We start from the raw sequence: 21,769 nt of genomic DNA on the forward strand, positions 1-21,769 counted from the left end.
CTACGTGCTTGCACTTTACTGACCACTCTTCTGCGCCCATACTTGATATCTTGTCTTCGCATAGAGCTTTAGCTTGATACGTAGTGAAAGATGTATTTCTTATAACCACATGATGTTGACTTCGGCCCAAATTAACTCAATGGGATTGAGGTCTGGGTGGTAGGGCGGAAGTCGTAAGATGTCATGACCCTGTAGTTGAACATTTTCGTCCAAGGCGTACCGGACATGCCTTTGTTTATATATAGCTGCACAAGTTTGTAGAGTTCAGGATAAAAGGATATCGTCGCAGAATGGTATTTCGTTTTTTGAAAGCCACAACTTCATATCTTGCTTCCTACTTTTTGAAGTAGGAGCTTTATCAATTTGTATGTTATGGTAGGGCGCGTTATCGAATACTAGTACTGAATTTGGTTCTAAATTCGGTAATATTTTTTCCTTTATCTACTTCATAAAAATGTCCCCATTCACATTGTCGTGGTAGTCTCCACTATGGTTGCTTGCTTTCCAACATGTAAAAGCATTGGGCAAGAACCCTTTCTCTCCATCCGCATGGATAATTATTAGTCTCTCGCCCTTGGAAATCAGCACGTGTAACCCTTCATTTGAACCATTTGACCAAGTTTGGTTAGATACATGAGACGATAGTATATAAGATTCGTCTAAATAAATTATGGGGCGTCCTTGTTCCCTGTAATTTTTCAACGCTCTCAAGTATGTTATCCTCTTCTCTCGGATTTCTAGCTTTTCAATTAATAATTTCCTATTGTTTACCGTCCTTCTCCAAGTAAATTCCAGGTCCTTTAATACCCACCTAAAACTTTTCTCACAACCCTGGAAATATATTTTGTCCCTTAGCGCCTCCCTCAAAAGTTTTGCAGTCGGTATTCGATGTTCTTCAACATGGAAGTTGTCAACTATTCTACGTCGTTGACGGTTTAGTAAAACTTGCCTCACACATGTTACTAACCTTCAACTTGTTAAGTTAACTGTTTATTTTAGTCACAACTCGCTCTGACACTCCAGTTACTGCAGCAGTTCTTTGGCGAGCCTTTGACAACGGAATTTTAACAGTTTGATGGTCTGCCTCTTCCTTCATAAATGTATAAACATTACTCACAATTTCGCGAGCCTGACTATGAATAGGCTTTTGACTTTTGACTTTAACTCAACAGACATTATCGGTAAAAGCGAAGCACAAGCTACACTCAGCACTGTCACAAAACAGACTGATTGTAGCAGGTGCGATGAGTTATTTGGGTCAATACGATTCCTGAAAGGAGGGTTTTAACCATGAGTCAAAGGAAATGTTTTCGGGACGCAGCGCATAATGCTACCCCGCCACCCCTCCCGCCCAACACCACACACTCCTGGTCACGCGCACAGCTAAAGTCCTCGAACTGTACATTGTAGTACTTATAATATGTAACAGAAAACACTTTTTATAGTACAAAATATCTAATTGCAAGCCTGACAGTTTGAATTTATTAATAATGTAAAGCGGTTTAAATGAATAATTTTAATACCAGTGTTAACGCGAGGAACTATTCTTCTGTATTCAAGTGAAATTTAAACAATATATCACAAGTGTATATTGTTTAAACCAGATTGTTTTCTGCACTCCGGCTTGCAATGACATGTCTTCTATTTTTGTTCCAATGATAATGTCTCAGCCTCATATTATAAGATTATTTTGAATGAATAAAACACGTACCCATTAAAAGTTTGTATGGAGTTACAAATATATTTCTTACACAATTCAGACTACTCTTAACTAACCAATGGCAATATACAGTTGAACAGGTGAGAAATATGGGAACCTATTACAGTTAAATGGACCGCAGAGGAAAGGTTTATTGTTGACCTGCTTACAGAAAACATATTTCCATCCCTCCGCTCCTTCACTTTGCAGCTTACACCGATCTATCTCTCAACTTTGACTGATAAATTATTGGATTCTGATATAATACATAAAAGCTGTGTTCACTTTTATATGAATGTAAAATCCATTCATCATTACGAGTAATCCTCGGATAATTAAATATAAGGTTGTCTTTTATGTTTATAACGTCATTTTGTGGTGTAAGAGGAACACTGTTTTTCTTTTCAATCCAATTTAAAGTAAAGAAAATCGTGAGAAAATTAGAATGGACTTATATATAGAAGGTATCATTAGATTTGATGTGTATAGAATCCATTTCATTACTTGTAATTATATCATTCAAATGTATTATATTGAAATCACACAACAATTTACTTAACCTATACTTAAAGTGTTTAGATTTTTGAATGTTTTGCAATGCAAACTGATGCAATGTTCCTCTTCGTGCATCTAATAAAGCAAGTTTACATGGTATGCCCTTATTCAGTTTTTAAAACCCACACAATTTATCTTGAAATTAAAATATATTTCAAAATCTTTCTTATAATAGCTTATCATATTTTTTCGTATAACACAAATTTTCATTATATAAATTAAGAAGGATACATTGCTAACGCACCTGTTCGTTATAAAATAAGAATGACATAAAATCAAATTAAGGAATTTCCCGAAGAGTTTTAAAATTCTATTGTGGTGGATGAATAAGTTCTGCTGGAAGACTTGCAAAAGCGAAATGTATTTAAAGTCTTAAATCGCTTAGAATTGGAATTAATGAGACACAGAATAATAATATTTTTATTCACCAATGGGAAAAATAACCACAACATGATATAAATTAATGGAATTTATTATATTAGGTACCTATATTTATTCATTTAAGAAAGATACGTTCATATTTTTCTATGATTGTAAATATTAGTTCTCTAATAAATATTCAAGTTCTCTGAGGCAAATTAAGTTTAAAAAATCTCCTTCAAACATACAAAACTAATTCTATTAAATACTAAAATGTTTCTTTATCAAGATAGATTTAATTTTAAATGAATATTGATAATTGTAATACTTGAGCAGTATCTATGTAATATAGATACCTCTTCTTATGAAGGTAAAAAATCAGAGCTCGATAAGGGAAGTGCTGGAGGCTAGTATTGTCGTAAATTCCGATGAAAGGAAGTTCCGGCTCGTTTACCAGGTAAGTACCAAACGATAACAGCTAAAAAAGTAGTTTCGAACAAAAGCTGTTCAGTAATGTTGTTGCTGCATCTACTATTATCAGTAGTGTACCTAAAGGTATTAAATATTGCGATTTTAACAATACAAGATTTGAGTATTTAATCTTCCAGAAGAAACACAATTTACAATAAGCAATACGAGTTAGTGTTTATAGTAGTGATCTTTCATCAAGCAGTAAAATATAAAATGTGGATAAATTTCTCCACATTTCTATTTCCTAACATCACTATTTTTTTATTTCCAATCAGTTTAAAACAAATTTTCCTAAACCCAAAGCCCTTCCATTTTCAGTAGTTTCTGGTCTATGTTTGGCACTGTGTTTTATTTATATATCTTCACTAATTATAGCCACACTTTTGGATGGTTCGTTAAGTAAAAACGTTTGGAAAACAATTGGGAGAGCAATTTTGAAACGAACTTTTAGTCATTTGAGAGTTGTAAGATGTTTCGAAATATTTCTTGCTTCCAAATCGTGCAAGGGTACCTTTGAAGTGGTCGTGCTCGCTTATTCAGTAACGTATTTCATTGAACAAAGTAACGTTGGAATTGCAGCATTAAAAATAGTTGGTGTTTTGTATGCTTTTTATAACCATGCTGTTCTTTTCATATTTTATAATTTCTACATCCTGCATTTTGTTAATATTAAAACAAACCAGACGATAATTGTATTTAAGTTCCCTAATGTTCTTTTAAAAATATAAAATGGCGGCTAAAATACATATTTATCAAACTATCAGAGAGAACACTCAGTAGTTTACTGATAAGATGAGCGCACGTTAGAATAATTATTTTGGACATAATTTCTGTTTCGTGTAAGTATCAACTCAAGACGATAGATTTGTATCCAATTATGTAATAGTTATTATGTAACAAGTTTCCATAATATTCGCCTTAGTTAATTAACAACCGCACACTAAAAGAGTCGATCATTAGAACAATGAGGATTTACCAAACACTTTTTCAACAAATATGAGACTGCATCACAAATTACCTTGGTATGTTTCCTACAATATAATTTTAGATGTTATATGTAGCACCAATTCAGATAAAAAACGACCAAACCTGAAATATAAAATGAAATATCATAATAGTTTCAGTCATGGTCAGGAATATCAGTATGAATAAGTGAAAATGCTTTTATTTATTTAACATTTCTTCATTATTATTCATTATATCAGTCATTATTACTCTGATTTTCATAATGACTGACAACATAAAATCATAACTAAATTTAGCAATAATACCACAATGTTATATAAATTAAATAAATAACAGTAATATTAACGAAGTTCCAATAAAATTAACAATAGATAGAGCAAACAAAAATATCGGAATAGGTGATCTTGGCGAATGCAGGGTGACCTGAACCGACACACAAGGCTTTCAGTCAAATATGCCGGCTCTCTCTGTGTCAGAACACGATATATAAGGATACAATTTCCACTCTGCAATCGGTTCTGCAATGGTCAACAGTCGTGCTGCATTGCAATGTTGTCCTACCGCGTTGCAATATAGAATGGGCACTTATAGAATCTTTATCACACACAGCTGATAGATAATTATTTTAACAAATATGCATTCATCAATTTGTTTCATATATTGCTGTAATGTATTTTTTATAATAGCGTTTCTGGCCTGAATTTCGTTATCCATTTAAAAGCCCGTAAATGTTTGTGGTCAATGGGTTTAAAACATTTTCATTGGTTTATGATAAAATGTCTGCATTTGTAACGTTTAAAACCGAACAATTAGCTATTTTGTAAGAAGCTATGCTTTTATTCAAAACACGAATATGTAATTATGAATTTGAAGGAATGAAATAATGATAGTATATGTAACAGTTAAATTCAATATTGAGTAATATTGTTAATCAAGATAGGCTTTCAAACCCATACCAATGTAATATTAACAAAGTATATTTTGTAAATTAATACTTAATAACCGTTAACGTAACATATCACGTCCAGTCGTGCAGGGTTAGGTTAAAGAGTGTTAAATTACACAATATTACATTAACATGTCATTATTGACATTAAACGCATTGTTACTGAATATGTGTATCAATAATGCCTTGAACTCGTTTTAGACAGTTTAAACTAGTACTATTATTGATATTGTTACAAACCTATAACAAGATCCAAGTTTATAATAAGGATTGTTTAACATATCTTTCTCAGAACTGAAACTAGTGTATGGGTTGAAATTTGATTTCAACCTACTTTAACACATGTGATTCTAACTCCGAAAAGATGGTTACATTATATTTTTCCTTACATTTCCAATTAAAATTTACAGAATTAAAAAGGGAAGCATTTTACGCAACTATCCAATAGTATAGATTTCCTCTATAAAAGGATAGGGGTACGCCACACCACTGGTCGCATATCAGACTTTCACAAGGTTCTATGCAAAATAATCTTTTTTATATGTTTTTTTTTATAATCTTGCAGAAAATATGCACGTTTTTTTATAAGCATACATAGTTTAAGCTTTATGTATTTCAGTTTCAAATTATATATATATATATATATATATATATATATATATATATATATATATATATAACACTAAAATCCCACATTTAAACTTGGGAGCTGGAATACTTTAATTGTTAAGTTCATCTATAAGTGAAATGAAAATTTTACTGAGACATCGATTTAACCTTTGTGTATTTTTATCAGTACTGTAGATAGTGATAAATTCATGCAATTTGAAATTAGGAATATTGCAAGAGTAATTATACCCACGAGGTTTTCAAAGTAAATAATAGCAGTACAGCTCAGCTGGCAGTAAACCAGGATAAACGAACCGGTACAATAGAGTATCGAAGCGTTCTGGTTTTATTATATTAAATATCACTAATAGTAGCAGAGGTCTAGAGGAATTAGGATTAAGATTTCATTTATAAATTCAGATTGTTAAATTTAAATTAACAGATATCATGACTTTGCATTGTAGCCGAACAGAGCAATTGATTCAGATGACTGAATTGTTGAATACAACAACAATACTTTATGTTGTACTACAAGTCGTTACTTTAGACTATTTCAACATGAAAGTATAAGCCAAAACAGCAGCAAAAGAAGTTAGACATTTTTTCCTTGAGTAATGCATTTCCAGTCTGTTTTTGTTTACAAACTTGGAGTGATTTTAAAGTTTTAAAGAAATTTTAAGGATTTTGTCAGAGGGATGTATAAGGAACTTCAATGGGGTTTTATACAAATTAAATGTACCATTTATACGGTATTAAAAGTTTAAACAATTTCAGGAATTAATATATTTGTCATTTACAATTTTGAAGATTTGTTTTTAACTTTCGGAGATACTTGTTGTAATGGTTTTTTTAAAGATACGTAAGTAAATTATTTTTAGTTTGTAAGATTCATTTGAGTAACTTATATTTTCCTTATTATGGGGTCACATTTTTAGTTTCAGATTTTCATGTATATAGTTTAGTATTTGAGAGATATTTTTCAAGTAGAAGCTCCCTTTTAAAATTTGGTAAAACAGTTATGGGGGTAGCAATACAAACCTTTCAAAATTATTAATTTGTTTTTTAACGAAGGACAGGCAAAAAACCCCACTGATATGATATTAACGAAATCTAATTCAAATGTGGTCAACCAATGGTTTGGCATAAAGGGTCCCCAAAGAACGTAACAAGAGTCTTTATTGAACTAAATTTAGCTCTTTCCCGGATTATTGCAACTTTACTAACCTTTAACCTTTACAATCCCTAAATCAATAGAGATCAAGAGGACTCTAAGTAACAAATTTCAAGCCTCTAGGATATTAAAGACTTATGACGCAGACGGACACACTGTCATGATATGATTTTAAGAAGGACCTCTGTGATTCCTAATAACCCAGTTAATTATCGAGTATTAATTCATGGATATGATATGAGACTAATGTGTGTAAAGTATATCTGTTAAAAGTGATGTTAAGTAATATCGGTAATTTACATCTTGCTTCACACTTTTTTGTAGAGGCTTTCACTAACAAAGTCATAATAATAACCAATAATTGTTATGTATGGATTAATTATCAGAAGTTTTTTCAAATAATGGACAATTATTTCTTTACTAAATGGAAATGCTGGTTACATGAGCACTTTTTTATGGGCTAGGAATGTCTAGCAGGACTAGAATATTCTTAACTACATCGAGAAGAGCATATTTAGGAAAGTATTTCTGTTACATGCATGACGCGTGTATGCCATATTTCCATCTTTATATTTACTCTGCCTGTTGCCAACTTCACTTGCTCATCAAGAGTTTGTGTGCTACAAGGCGGCTGGTCAACAAGTGCTGTGATTTGTTTTCATTTAACAAATTCTTTGCTCTAATACTTGAAAGTAGTAATGCGAAGTGTATTTTTATTCCTCCTGTTGTAGTTAATTTGGAGAGAAATATACTTTTATACATTTATTGGTTGAGCGTTAGCTAAGCCTATCACTCCTGGGATTAAAAGAGATTTCATTTATGGTCGTATGCATGTCTGCCCACACAGTATATCGAGAGTGAAATTGATCTATAGATTTGAAATTTTTCATGGAGCTTAATATTTTTTTTATATAAGTCCGATGATGTTGTATGTCGTACCATGGGATTTGGCTGAACATTAATGAAATTTGTACGATGAATGTATGGGTTACCCTAATGGCAATGAGAAATTCGCAAAATAAATACAAACTGTGAGCAACCATATTAAATTATGTCGTAGTAACACTGATACACGCGGCGTAATAATTAGATAGCCAGAAAATTTCAAAACAATTTTATTAAATTTGTAATGGAAACTTATTATGAACATGTGGCATTATAATACGTATGTGACCTAGTAACACATACCGGTATAGCTGTAAATCTGACATATTTATGCAACCTCAACAAAGCCTGTTGTTATGACACGTGGCGGTGCGTACTCTTACCTTGTTAGTAAAGATATTTGATAAATAAACCTTGATGCCACCTGATCATATTGATTATATTTCTGAAATGTTACTCTTCGACATAGAAATAGTTACTAATAAACCATATTTGAATTTTTATAATCACCGATTGTATCATTACATATTGTATCATTATTACTTTAAAAACTTATAAATCGACGAATTTTGCTATTTTAATACAAAAGCTCTAACTATATGGTCAATATATATTAATTTATATTTATAACATAACTATGTTTTAACACCTATTCAATATAGAGATTTAAATAACTTTTTCGTCTTAGAAAAAATGCTTTAAAAACTAAAATTATATTATTATTTATTTCTAGAAGACAACAGCGAAATGAAGGTCAACAGAAATAAACCCTTGTGAATCAATCACTTTACTATTCTTAGATAGTTAGTAAATCGTTACAAATGGTATGAAGTGTTTATGCCACTCTAGATGTTTTATTGACGTTGAAGTCAATATTCTTCAAGTGGAATTAAAGAAAAACAATTAATTATCAAACGTCAGTGAACTATTTAGAGTGGAATTAAACTTTATTTACTCTCAAATGATACAAATAGCTTAAGAAATAGGTTTTTTGCTTGTTAGGAAATCTAACTTTATTTTTGTGTACTATCTCATATTAAAAGGTGAGTGGAGATGTTTTTAAATGGATTATTGCAGTATGATATATCCGATAGAAAATTTAACTCTGCTGTAAGGCATAACCTCAGTTACGAAATGTATTGTGTTGCTTAGTACAGAAGCCAGGTATGTAGTGCTTGTTATTTTATTAAGGACCCGACATGACATGGCGGTTTGGAACTCGTGCCGTCATCTGTCGGTCTGATAAATATTGATAAAAAGGTCCCAGAGTCTTGATACTTACAGAGGTATACAAGTTCATCTTGGTTCAAAGAATATCGCTATCTTTTGATTGTGATCTTAATTTATAGTACGTAATCTTAAGGTTCAAATTATCTTGACGTAGATTGAATGATAAATAGAGGTTCCTCATATACAAGGAAGCGACAGAACGTCGCAAACTCCCGTACCGTGTATCCAACACTAAAAAGTAAGTAGATGTCAAAATGTCTTGGATTTATCGGCCCCTCTAAAGGTCAGAAGGTTGTGATTCCTTGTACTTTATAGAAGAAGACGTTGTATGACAAAGATGCACGAGTTTATAGAAATTTTTATATTTAATAGGAACATAATATTGATTTTAAAGTTTTATCATTATAATTCGTACCACTATATATTTATTAATTTCGTCACATAATACAAATATTTAAAATGAATACGGAAAGTACATATAGGACAGCTATTTTCTCCGACGTTGTATAATCAACTTTTTTCAGTTGTGTAAAAATTACTGAATCATATGATCAACGAGAACTAAACTATCTTTTAAATATTTACATATATTTCAACGTTTGTCTTAAATCCATATATTATTTACATAAAAAACTTAAATATGACGTTTTCTTCAACTGTAAATTAGTCCATCCATCGTTAAAAAGGCTCTAATGTCTTAGAACTTGGCAAAAATCCCGTTAGTTTAAATAATATTGCTATTAATTTTAGAGTCAAAAGTTCAAAGGGTAGCAAAGGTGTAATAATCCAGCAAAAAATTAGAATCAGTTTGGTAAAGACCTTTGTTGAGTCTGTCTACCTGTTTGTCCTTCAGCCCATTAGAGCGATAAATCTTGATAGAACGATCTAAGAGACTTGAAACTTGCTATATAGCTTTCTATCATTCTAAGTAAACACTCTAAATATTTCAGAGTCAAAATATAAAAGAGAAGTCCGCCTGTCTTTCTATCTAATTTGCGATAACTATTGATGGAAAAGTCAAAGATAAATTGGTACATAGTTTTCCCTGACGCAAGAAAAAACACTTGAAGAAAAGAGGAAAAGGCATTAGAATCAACAGGTTAAATCCATTTTAGAAATTTCCAGGGGTTGACAGAGAATTAAACCTACCTCTATTGTCAAAATTCGTGAAAACGAAAATTGTATTCCCATTTTTATCGTAGTCTACTACCAAACCATGGCATTACTATCAACGAAATATACAGAAAAATACACTGTACCAAATGCAATTGACATTTTTATCACTAATGATATTGTGTGAAATACTCAGAAAACAACATTGGTGCGTTTGCTTCTTGGAGGAGACTAAACCTTCATCACACTTTAGTTGCCGCGCTTGAACATATATTAGTTAGTGACCAGCTCCTCCTTCTCAAACATTAAAAACTGTTAAAGGAGGTTATTGAAGTCACCTCTGTATTGTGGGATAATAACCAACTCGGTGGAGCAAATTCCCATAAAACAATGTTTTGTCACATTTTCACCTGTCTAGTTATATCACACTATATTTAATTGCTCTCAAATTGCTTTCACAATGTATGGTGATGTAAGCAAAATGTAATAAATCCATTCTTCTTATTTGTTTCTTTTTCGTTTATGGCTGAGGAAATAGTAGAAACTGACCATAAATATTGCAGTATTCACGGTTTGCAGTATAGTGGATATATTGTTTCATACTGCTCTACTGAATAGTGAAGTGCAACGAGAAGTTGTGTTTCACTCCATCCCTTATACCGGAAGTAGATTAAAAGGGCCGGAAGTGGAGTATTTTCGGACAAAGTTGTCTTCTGAGACCCATCATATATATATATATATATATATATATATATATATATATATATATATATATATATATATATATATATATATATATATATATATATATAATCTAATCAGAGTAACAGGGTATACCTAACTATAGCTCCTGTTGAATAATGTTCGTACACGCGCAAAATTAAATATGTTTAATTTACACAAATTGTCATCTGCGATCGATTAGGTTTGCAAAACTTGTTAGAGGAGGATGTTAAAGCGCTATTCATTATTTTAGTACTGATCATTAATGCTTTCAAACCAGGTGTCTCCTAAGCTTAGAACATTGCAAAGACTCCTCCAGGACAATCCTCTTATATGTAAGAATATTAGAAATCAATGGGGATGAATTTGTTATAATCAAGTACGTATTGTTCCATAAAAAGTTTCCCTAATGTCAGTTTAACTAGAAAAAAGGTTTACTTCCAAACTCAAAATGTCATACAGTCAATTCTGAACCAATAGTGCATAAAGATGTCTAATATATACATTAGTACAATTATTTAAGTTTTAAAAACCCAATTAATTGAGGGTAAAAACCTTTGCATAGTTCCTTCACCTTCGCTAACATAATATGCTTTATATATCGGTATAAAACTAGAAATGTTGTACGAATATTATAGTTTCAATATATTGTGTAAAGTAGTTAGAAACATACAATGTAAGGAATTCAACGTACAGGTAGTATAATTTAATTAAAAAAGACTTGAATAAACAAAATTGTAAAATTTAGTACAAACATCAACTTGCATGAATGTACCTCAGTGACAGAGCGTCTGCCGCTGTAAACTAACCAGAAGCAATAAACATTTGACGTTTAGAGGCAGCGGTAAATCCAGTGAATTTTTTCACGTACATTTGCTTTTTTCTGTATACAGTCCAGTAAACGCGAGTGTGTTATTTTCTGTTGGTTTATGTACGTTTGAATGACCGATACTGAAAATTGGTATTTAATAACACAACAATTATTAAAACATAAATTTTGATCAGTGTTGGAATAATAAACTTACTTTTTCACAACATTTAGGAATAAAATGTCTTTGTGCACAGTGCTATAAATGATCGCTGCAAAACTATTATTACTTTCGTGACAACCCCATATAATTGTGTTATAATTTACTAATACTTGAGAGGCTGGAAAATTCTGTTTCTGTCTATATGTCTGTCTGTTCGCACGATATTTTGAAAAAAATTTACCTACAACCTTAACATTTTGAACTAGGCTATATTTATATGGAACATCGACTTCGATGATTGTACAAGTCACTTGCATGGGATTTGCCTGAGCATTATCGAACATTTTACATTGGATATATGGGCAACGAGAAAATAAATACATTTTTGAACAAAATATGTATAGTAATATGTCCTACATGTGTATTTTAACTTACGACGTGGTGACACGTGTTACTAAGAACCTCAGCTAAACCTGTTAGACAGCAGGTGGTGAGGAGCATCCCTACCTTGTTTACCATAATAACGTAAATTCTAGGCTCCTTTTACTGACACTATGACGTCTAAATATTTTAGTTGTAGAATGTTTATTGATGATATTCTTGTTTTCTAAACAGCTTAAAAATCAAACTCATTGTGTTTTATATGTACATAGAAGTCCAAATAGCTAAATTAAAATTTTCCTACCAAGGAATATATTTATATTTTACAGAAAGTTGTGCAATGTTGATCAGTTGTGGGTTAAGCTGTGTTTTCAAGCACATCAGGAGATTGGTTATTTAATTGTTATATTAGGATTCGTCTATTTTTATTATAAACAAAACAATTGGCTAGTACTTTAATCGATAAAATACTGTATTTCATACCATAACTGTAGGTAAGTGAAGGAAAAAGGATTTTCCGGATATTTGCCATTGTTCAGTGAAACAAGAAATCAGTAACACTACGTTTTGAGATCTGCAGTCTGATCTCTTCTTCAGGTACGTGTTGGTACGTATATGCCGATAGAGTAGTAGTGTTTGTATAATATTTGTGATAATATTTATGAATTGTGCCCTCATATTTATGAAAAGTGATTCCTTGTTCAACATCTTAACTTCTTAAAAATTGAAACTTACGAGTGTAAAAATAATAAAGAAATAAACCAATATAAAGATCTGAATTTGTGAATTTTACAACTTATAAGATGATACTAAAGTGACAGAATTATTAATGACCAAGAAGTTTTTAAAAACCTACAGCTACTTCCTAGGGTTTCTACGGGCCTCTATATAAGAAATATGGGCACATACGAAATGGTGGGTTAAGAATGAACGCCTGAGAAACAAACATTATGTTTTACTAATCATCTCTTTAAAAAAAAAAAAAACTCTCCTAATATTAACATTAACATCTGGAAGTTGAGCATCTAGTTAGTCGCATGTATTATAATTTCACAAAAGGCACATTTGGAGTGAAAGAGCTTTCGATTTATACCAAATATGTATATAAAATAATATTTACCCAAAATAACAGTACACAATGATGATATTTTTCACTTATGCCTTTATAAAATTTGATTCAACTAAGATGAAAATTTTTAAGATTAGACAGAACGAATATCATATTTTTAACCAATTTTAATCGACTTCGGATCGGACCAGGAAGAAAAAAACAGGACTTGTAAAGAATTACTCGTCTTGATGAAAAGAAAATTAAATCGAGCAGGTTCCCGAAGGTGAAGTTGGAGAAAGAGAAGCTTGCACTTCTTTAAACGCAACTTATTTGTGTTGGGCTGCTACTTTATTACAAAGTAATATCCTGAAGGATAACCTGTGTGCGTTTGTTTTTGTTTGCTTAAATGATAGTTCCATTAACATGTAATGTTTGTTTAAGCCATTTATCGATTAATCTTCTTCAGTGTTACATCGCAATTCAATTACTTAAAATATTTCTATGGGTTATAATTTTAAACTTTTAAAACTATTTCATACAACTTAAAAATTTTAAAATTGAATTGATTTATTAATAGCTTATTGAAACAAATTAAAATACTATGAACAAAAATCAACAATATACATCTTGAAATTCCAACTAGTTTAAAGTAATTTTATAAAGTTCTTATACTTTACACCGGAGGAGAATACGTGACTAACTTGCTGCATTTAGTCACATTGAAAGTGATAAACTATTTTAATACCTTTTTAAAAGTCGCCCATAAAAGTTATATTTTTTACTGGGTATTTTTAAACCTGATCCACAAAGTTAAAAAATGAAATATTTTATTGGTCTTGACTTCAGATTGTTTATTAATCGTTGGGCTGTAAAACTTGAATACGAATATCTAATACAAACTGTATTATCGTAAATGTTTAATAATACATAGTTAAAGTAAAGGAATAGTTTTGTTCATTAGTGTATCAATTATGTGAAATATCTTTACTTAATGATTAAAAATGTTTTAATCCTATTATTTAAGTCCTTATTTTAGCCTATTAAAGATAACCGCAGTCGAATCAAGTTAAAAAGTTTTGAAATAGAACAACTACCTTATAATTATTGAAAATATATAAAATAATACAGTAAATGACATTGCATTAGTGATAAGTAATAGGCCTACTCTAATGCAACTAACTAATGCTATAATACTTATCACTTTAGCTATAATTTGCACCGACTTCAACATTCAGACTGTAAAAATTCAAGACAGATATTTTCATTTTCATTTAGAATTTACAAACAGCGTGTATTATAGTAAACCATTGATAAATCGGTAATTTAATTTTAAACAGTGAAATGTTTGTTAATTACTCTATGAATTACGCAATAACTAATTACTTTTGATTACGCCGGATACGGGTAAGGTTAATACGAGTAGGTACACTGCTTAATTCCTTGATGAGATTCAACAATATGTTGAAATAAAAACATAGGTTGTACGTAAATAAAAAAAAAAAAAAATGATGATTATGAATTATACTATTTCTACAGCGTTTATATTTTCTTAAGTTTTTACTAAAGCAAATGAAATGCAGCTTTGCATTAAGTATTTTATTAAAAACTTTAAGATAATGAGATAAGATTATTATTAATCTTAAGGACCTATATGGCCTTCCTCCCCTCCAGACGGTACAGAAAGTTACACACTGTTTACGACCATTAAATTTTATTACTACATTTATGATGCTCAGAAAGATCATGACACTACTTAATGTAATAAAGTTCCCTCAACCTTAATATCAAGATAAACAACTGTGCCTTAACTTAACTTATAATTTATAGCTGTATGTACAATGACATGAATTTAATTTAAACTCATCGTCAGTAGTATATTGTAAATTTGCTACATAGTAAATATGTCAAGAAATCTGTACCACATGGATACAAGCAGTTTGTTTATTATCATATTTAAACTTAAAACTAACTTGTATTAACCAACCGAAATTCTGGGTAAGTGATCATCTCTGTGTTTCATTTGTAATATTAATACGACATGTAAATACATATGTGCTAGAGCTGTGCTATACAGTATACTGACTCTCCTTTAATCTCAAATGAATATGACGCGCATGTTACGTTGACGTTTATATCTGAATGTGAAGTTAATAACAGTAAATTTAATTACATAGGTTCTGCTTCAATAATTTTGGTATATTTTTATGTTTTTCCGTACGCTGTACACATATTTTTTGTTCAGTATTTGTAAAATATGCTCCTTGTATAATACTTTTTTATTATATCCTATCCAAAATCAATAAAAACACCGTTACATGAACTTTGAATAAGATTGCGTTCCCACGCATTAAAAAAATGTGATATCACAGAAATTTTGGGCAATTTTTACTGGAAAACTATTTTGTGCAATGGAAAGTGTTTTTTGAGTTGAAGCTTTGTTGATTAATCCATCCCTTTAATCCGCTATCAAATTGAGATTGTATCTGAATCCAATTCAATATCATTGACAACGATTGGTTATGGAATGATTTCGCTACTTCAATTCTTTTAACTTATTAACTTGGTAAGTTATTTTAAAAACTACACATAAAATGAAGTTGAACAGCGAGTGAATATATCACATAAAACTATTATCAAATATGAAAAAATCTGTACCATAAACCTTGCATGCATCCTGCAATATTGGGACGGTTATTTACAGAAAACAGCTCATTATTTTATTAGAAACGGATAGATTCCTAGGTGTTAGAATGATTATGAATGCGTTTTGTCAAAATAAACTAAGCATGTGTACATTCAAGGTGTCTTCAATCATCTGGTAAACAAAAGGCCTTTAAAGTATCTTTCCCTACTATTTGTAAAGTTGGTTTCTTTTTGAAAATTGCCTTTATGAAAAAGAATTTTCATTAAAACATATTTTTGGTTTATATTTATCATTAGACTTTAGATCTCATTTAATATCCTCCAATAAAATTAACCAATATATAAAATACTTTTGGTTATTTTTAGACTACTAATGTACATGTAATTTAGGTCAATATAAAGAGTATGATTTTAAAAATTGTTGAAGTATCTCCAACATTGATGAAAACAAGTAAAAACAGTGTTTGTTCATAGAGCGAAGTCATTTGCTTTACCCCAGATTATGATGAGTTATTGTTAAAAGTTGAGCCACAGCGCGGTGTACGACGTCCCTGCGGTGTTTTAAGTCTTTACAGCTGAATATAAAGTGACAGTGGAAGTTCAGTGACTTCCTAGGGAGTAAGAAACACCTCAGATAAAGTATACAACACACATTTATCCATATATACAGGGTGTACATAAAGTCCTGCACTGGTATAATATTTTCTGAACGATAACAGATAAATAAACAAGATTTGGTACATCAATACTACACCTAAAAATCTACTTTTTGAGGGAACTATCAGTTTTCTGTAATATCATGGGGACGTCCCGCAAGGAGTCAGAAGGAAATCTTAAATAGGAGCATAGGTCAATATGGACATCATTTTAAAGGGCTTATCTAGCAGAGTTTAATGCCGCAAACCGCACTCAAAAAGATTGATCCAGTACAAAATGGCGGCTGTTCAAAGATTTTACTTGGTTACATTTTATTAGTAGCCATAACCCCAGTAAAGCAAAACTGCAACCAAACAAATACTGCAGCTAACTACTACATTATGCTTGTCAATTGTACAGAAGTGAATTATGATATTAGGTATCCTCAGGGGTTACAAATTTGGTCCTAATATATTGATAACGGGGAAAACCTGATAACAGTAACAATTAGAAATCTCTTATCTTTGGGTCGCAGTTAGGACTTTCCTATTAGCCAGTCTATTCATAGTAGGCTATTCTAGTTTTCTTGTTTTAGTGGTGCTGTCCATCCATTTTATCAGTGCGCTCTAGTACAAAAGAGTTTGTCGTATTGCTTGTAGTTCTTCAACTACACTATGTCGCTTGACGAACGTGAACGTATAACATTTCTTAAGATGGTTGGTTGTGGAAATAACAGACGATCACACGAGGAAGCATGCCATTTATTTAATGACTACTTTTACGAGAGGCAGCCAATTTATAGAACAACTGTAGGAAGAACCGTTCAACACTTTATGAAAACAGGAAGTGTTTCCGATCGTCATAGGTCGCTGAGATTTCTAATTGTTACTGTTATCAGGTTTTCCCCGTTATCAATATATTAGGACCAAATTTGTAACCCCTGAGGATACCTAATATCATAATTCACTTCTGTACAATTGACAAGCATAATGTAGTAGTTAGCTGCAGTATTTGTTTGGTTGCAGTTTTGTTTTACTGGGGTTATGGCTACTAATAAAATGTAACCAAGTAAACTCTTTGAACAGCCGCCATTTTGTACTGGATCAATCTTTTTGAGTGCGGTTTGCGGCATTAAACTCTGCTAGATAAGCCCTTTAAAATGATGTCCATATTGACCTATGCTCCTATTTAAGATTTCCTTCTGACTCCTTGCGGGACGTCCCCATGATATTACAGAAAACTGATAGTTCCTTCAAAAAGTAGATTTTTAGGTGTAGTATTAATGTACCAAATCTTGTTTATTTATCTGTTATCGTTCAGAAAATATTATACCCGTGCAGGACTTTATGTACACCCTGTATATATATATATATATATATATATATATATATATATATATATATATATATATATATATGTGTGTGTGTGTGTGTGTATTTATTTATATAATTGATATTATAAATATCAAAGTAAAGCGGTTGAACGGTATTACATATAAAACACTGTAGATTTATCATAACAATGCGGTATATGTTATAGCACCACTGATAAGGTTTGTTTTAATAGCCATAATACATACCTAATCCAGGATACAAACGGAAATAAAGAATGCTAAGTGTATTCAGAATTCGAATTTACAATTTGAGTACCGGTATATAATAATGAACCCATAATAAATGATTAATTTAACTTCTAAACATTAATATTCCTCGTGAATTACTTCATTGATTGCGTAATAACTAATTAATTCGGATTCTGTTAAATACAGATAAGGATGATGCTCAAGCTGTACCACTTATTTATTTATGATGGGTTTGGAATGTTCATATTGTCATTAAAAATAGGATGTAAGTAAATTATTATCAAAATATACTTACCTCCTACACCGTTTTCTCTGGATTTTAATAATGAAAAATCTCCATTTATACTGAACACTTTACTTTATAATCAAAGACCTTAAGAGTGAGTTATTATTAATCTTAAGGTCCCATATGGCCTTCATCCCCTTCAGACGCGATACAAGTTTCGCACTGTTTACGACCGTTAAATGATATTACAGCATTTATGGTGCCCAGAAAGGTCGTGACACTAGTTCATATATTAAGCCCACAGCCTTAATATGTAGAGAAACCTAATTGGACTTGTAACGTTATATCCGAGTGTACAAGGAAATTAACTCAATTTAAACCCACCTTCAGTATATTATTTATTTGTTAAATAGTAAATATTAAAAAAAAATTTGTTACATATGGATACAAGCAGTTAGATTTATTATCATATTTAAACTTAATACTAAATTGACTAACCGACGAGAATTATGGGTAAGGGATCATCCCTGCGTTCCATATGTAATATTGACATAGCATGTAAATACATATGTGCTAGAGTTGTGCTGTACAGTGTACATACTGTCCTTTGATCTCAAATGGATATGACGTCCGTGTCACATAGACGTATCATATCTGAAAGAAAAGTTAATGACAGTATTGAATTTAATAATACAGATCTTTATTCAATAATGTTTATATATTTAAGTGTATTCCGTAGACTGTAAAAATGTTTATTTTTCAGAATATATTTGTAAAACTAATATTATAGGTTTTATATTTAAACCGAATAATGTCATAATTACTTTGTGTTTTAAAGTATAGTATACATAAGAACATTATATTTTTCAACAGAATAAGTGTAAATAAGATATAAACTGTCGAAATTAGTACAAACAATTTTGTGATATGGACTGTTAATAAGATTTTTTTTCTATGCCACTAAATAAATGTTTTTTTACTGAACTATTAGGTTGTGTTACCCGCTATTTTTTTAATGGATTTTGTTTTTGGTTTGAAGCTTGTTTAGATAATGCTCTTTCATCTTTTAACCCGATTCGATAGCATTTTCAACGTTTTAATCATGAAATTATTTCGTTACTTCATAAAGGATACATTGCTTGCTGATAGAAAGATAATGAGGCGTTTTGTCAAAATAAAATAAGCGTGTTACAAGAATTCTTTATTGCAGGTGTCTTAATTATGTGGTAAACAATATAAGTGTGGAAGCATGGACATGCAAAAAAATCCTCTCTCTTTCGATCCATGAGCATGAAAAAAAAGTAAAATCTATTGAAATTGTTATGTACTTTGTAAAAGTCTTTATTTTTTATTTCATAAATTGGAAAATATTAACCCTTCTGCATATGGCATTGCAACAATGAACTTAGTTTCCTGCCCATCAATACATCCTGCTTCTATTACAGTAAAGAGTCCTTCAATTAGCTAAAAGGTTTTGTTCAGGCCACACACACATTGATTGTGTACCTGATGAGACAATGAGAATATGAATTCATCTGGATTCAATATATTTTTATATTTTGTAATCTAGTCGTCTCTGATGTCGAAACGATGTAAGTTGTAAGGTTAGAGATTCTTCGTCGTCGAATTGTTTCTGGATTTCATCAGACGAATATAGGTCCAAATTCCAGGATTAATATCCATAACAGCGTCATATTACTGACGTTGCACTTAAAGGTAGGTGAAATAAAGCTAAACTCTACACTCATATCCAGAAAAATTGCAGTAATTATGAAACTGACATTTAAAATAAACGTTTCCTACTATTTGTAAAGTACATTTATTTGGAAAATGCTCATGATAGACGATTTAATTTATCTAAAACAAATATAATTTTTTTATAGTTCTAGTATATACCTCGTATTGGTTTGTAGGTCGCATACGATATCCGCCAATAACATTAAAATATATATTAAATAATTTTAATTATAACAAAGTTATTAATATACACGTAACTTTCATTAATACAAAGAATTCGATTTTATCATCAGCTGAAGTACATTTGACTTTCACAAAAATAAAAACTGTGTTTGTTTATAAGACCAGCGTCATTTGCTGTACCCTAGATTGTGATGAGTTACTGTGGAGGTTGCGCCACAGCGCGGTGTACGAGGTCCCTGCGGTGTTGTAAGTCTTTACAGCTGAATATGAAATGCCAGTGGAAGTTCAGTGACTTCCTGGGAAGTAGTAAACAACGCCAGATAAGGTAATAATACATTTTCAAATTCAATAAACATTATTTAAACAAATAATAAAAGACTGATTTTTGGTTAAAAATGTACATACCGTACAGGACTATTTTTAGTTACTTACGTACGTTTTGAAAGTACATATTTGATCAATTAATTCTCTTGCAACGGTTTTTTTGTTAAATATTTCTTTGCTATCATGGTTAGTTATAAAACCAATTAAATGATGTTCACTAGCGCAAGCCATGAAAAATGTCTAGTCGGTACTCAGGTCGTTCTTGAAATAACGTGCAGAGAGTCAGACAGACAGAAATTGAGTTATTTCAGCACTTCGAGTAATTATTTGCTGTTATGGTAATGTTTAATTTATGGAAAAAATCCCCAAAACCATATCCGATGTTAGTTTAAAGTTTAACAATTAACTATCATTCATTTGGAGTGATCTTAAGATTTCCAACAAAATCTTAATATTTTGTTTTAAGATCACACATAATGTAGCTTTTAAGATTACTTACTTACTTACTTTTTAAAATTTATAAATAATAGTAATTTCACATTACGCGTTGTTAATATTTTAACATGGTAACCTATATTGTAATTATGGGTTGTGTTAATTATTCACCTGAGAGTAAGATTGGAATGCAGATATCGAAACATACAGTTAGTGCTTTTACTTCACACAACGCTGCCAAATGGCACAACATTTCTCTGAGAAATAAGTATGTTTTAATAATTAATAATGATATACAGGCCATAAAGATACAGGCTTTCTGATGTTCTTTACTATTAAATTGTAACTTTATTGGACAAAATATTTGCTCTCATAACGAATACATAAAAAGATTATAACCACTAGTAAATTAACAATAATTTACATTTTTGGTTAAATACTATTTTTGTAAAATTAAAAATAACGTTATAGTGGTAATTTCTTCATTGTAACGATTACTTTATCTGAGGGCATTTCCTAATCCCTAGGAAGTCACTTAACTTCCACTGTCGTTTTATATTCAGCTGTAAAGACTTGTATAAAACACCTGGTACGCTCTGTGGCCTAATCTCTCACAGTAACTCATTATAATGTAGGGTAACCGGAATGACGTTGGTCCGTGAACAAAAAATGTTTTTCTTTTTACCATTAAAGTCGTACGTATTTCATTAAATGGTGAAATCGAACTCTTTGTAATATCCAAAACTAGATTAGTACATTAATAATCTTGAAATAATTTAAAGTGCTTAATATATAAGTAAATTTCATTGGAGGTTAGATAATGGAATATACAGACAGATTAATGCTCAATATAAAACAAAAATATAATAAAT

Source organism: Homalodisca vitripennis, chromosome 7 (assembly GCF_021130785.1).
Source record: "Homalodisca vitripennis isolate AUS2020 chromosome 7, UT_GWSS_2.1, whole genome shotgun sequence".
Lineage (NCBI taxonomy): Eukaryota > Metazoa > Arthropoda > Insecta > Hemiptera > Cicadellidae > Homalodisca > Homalodisca vitripennis.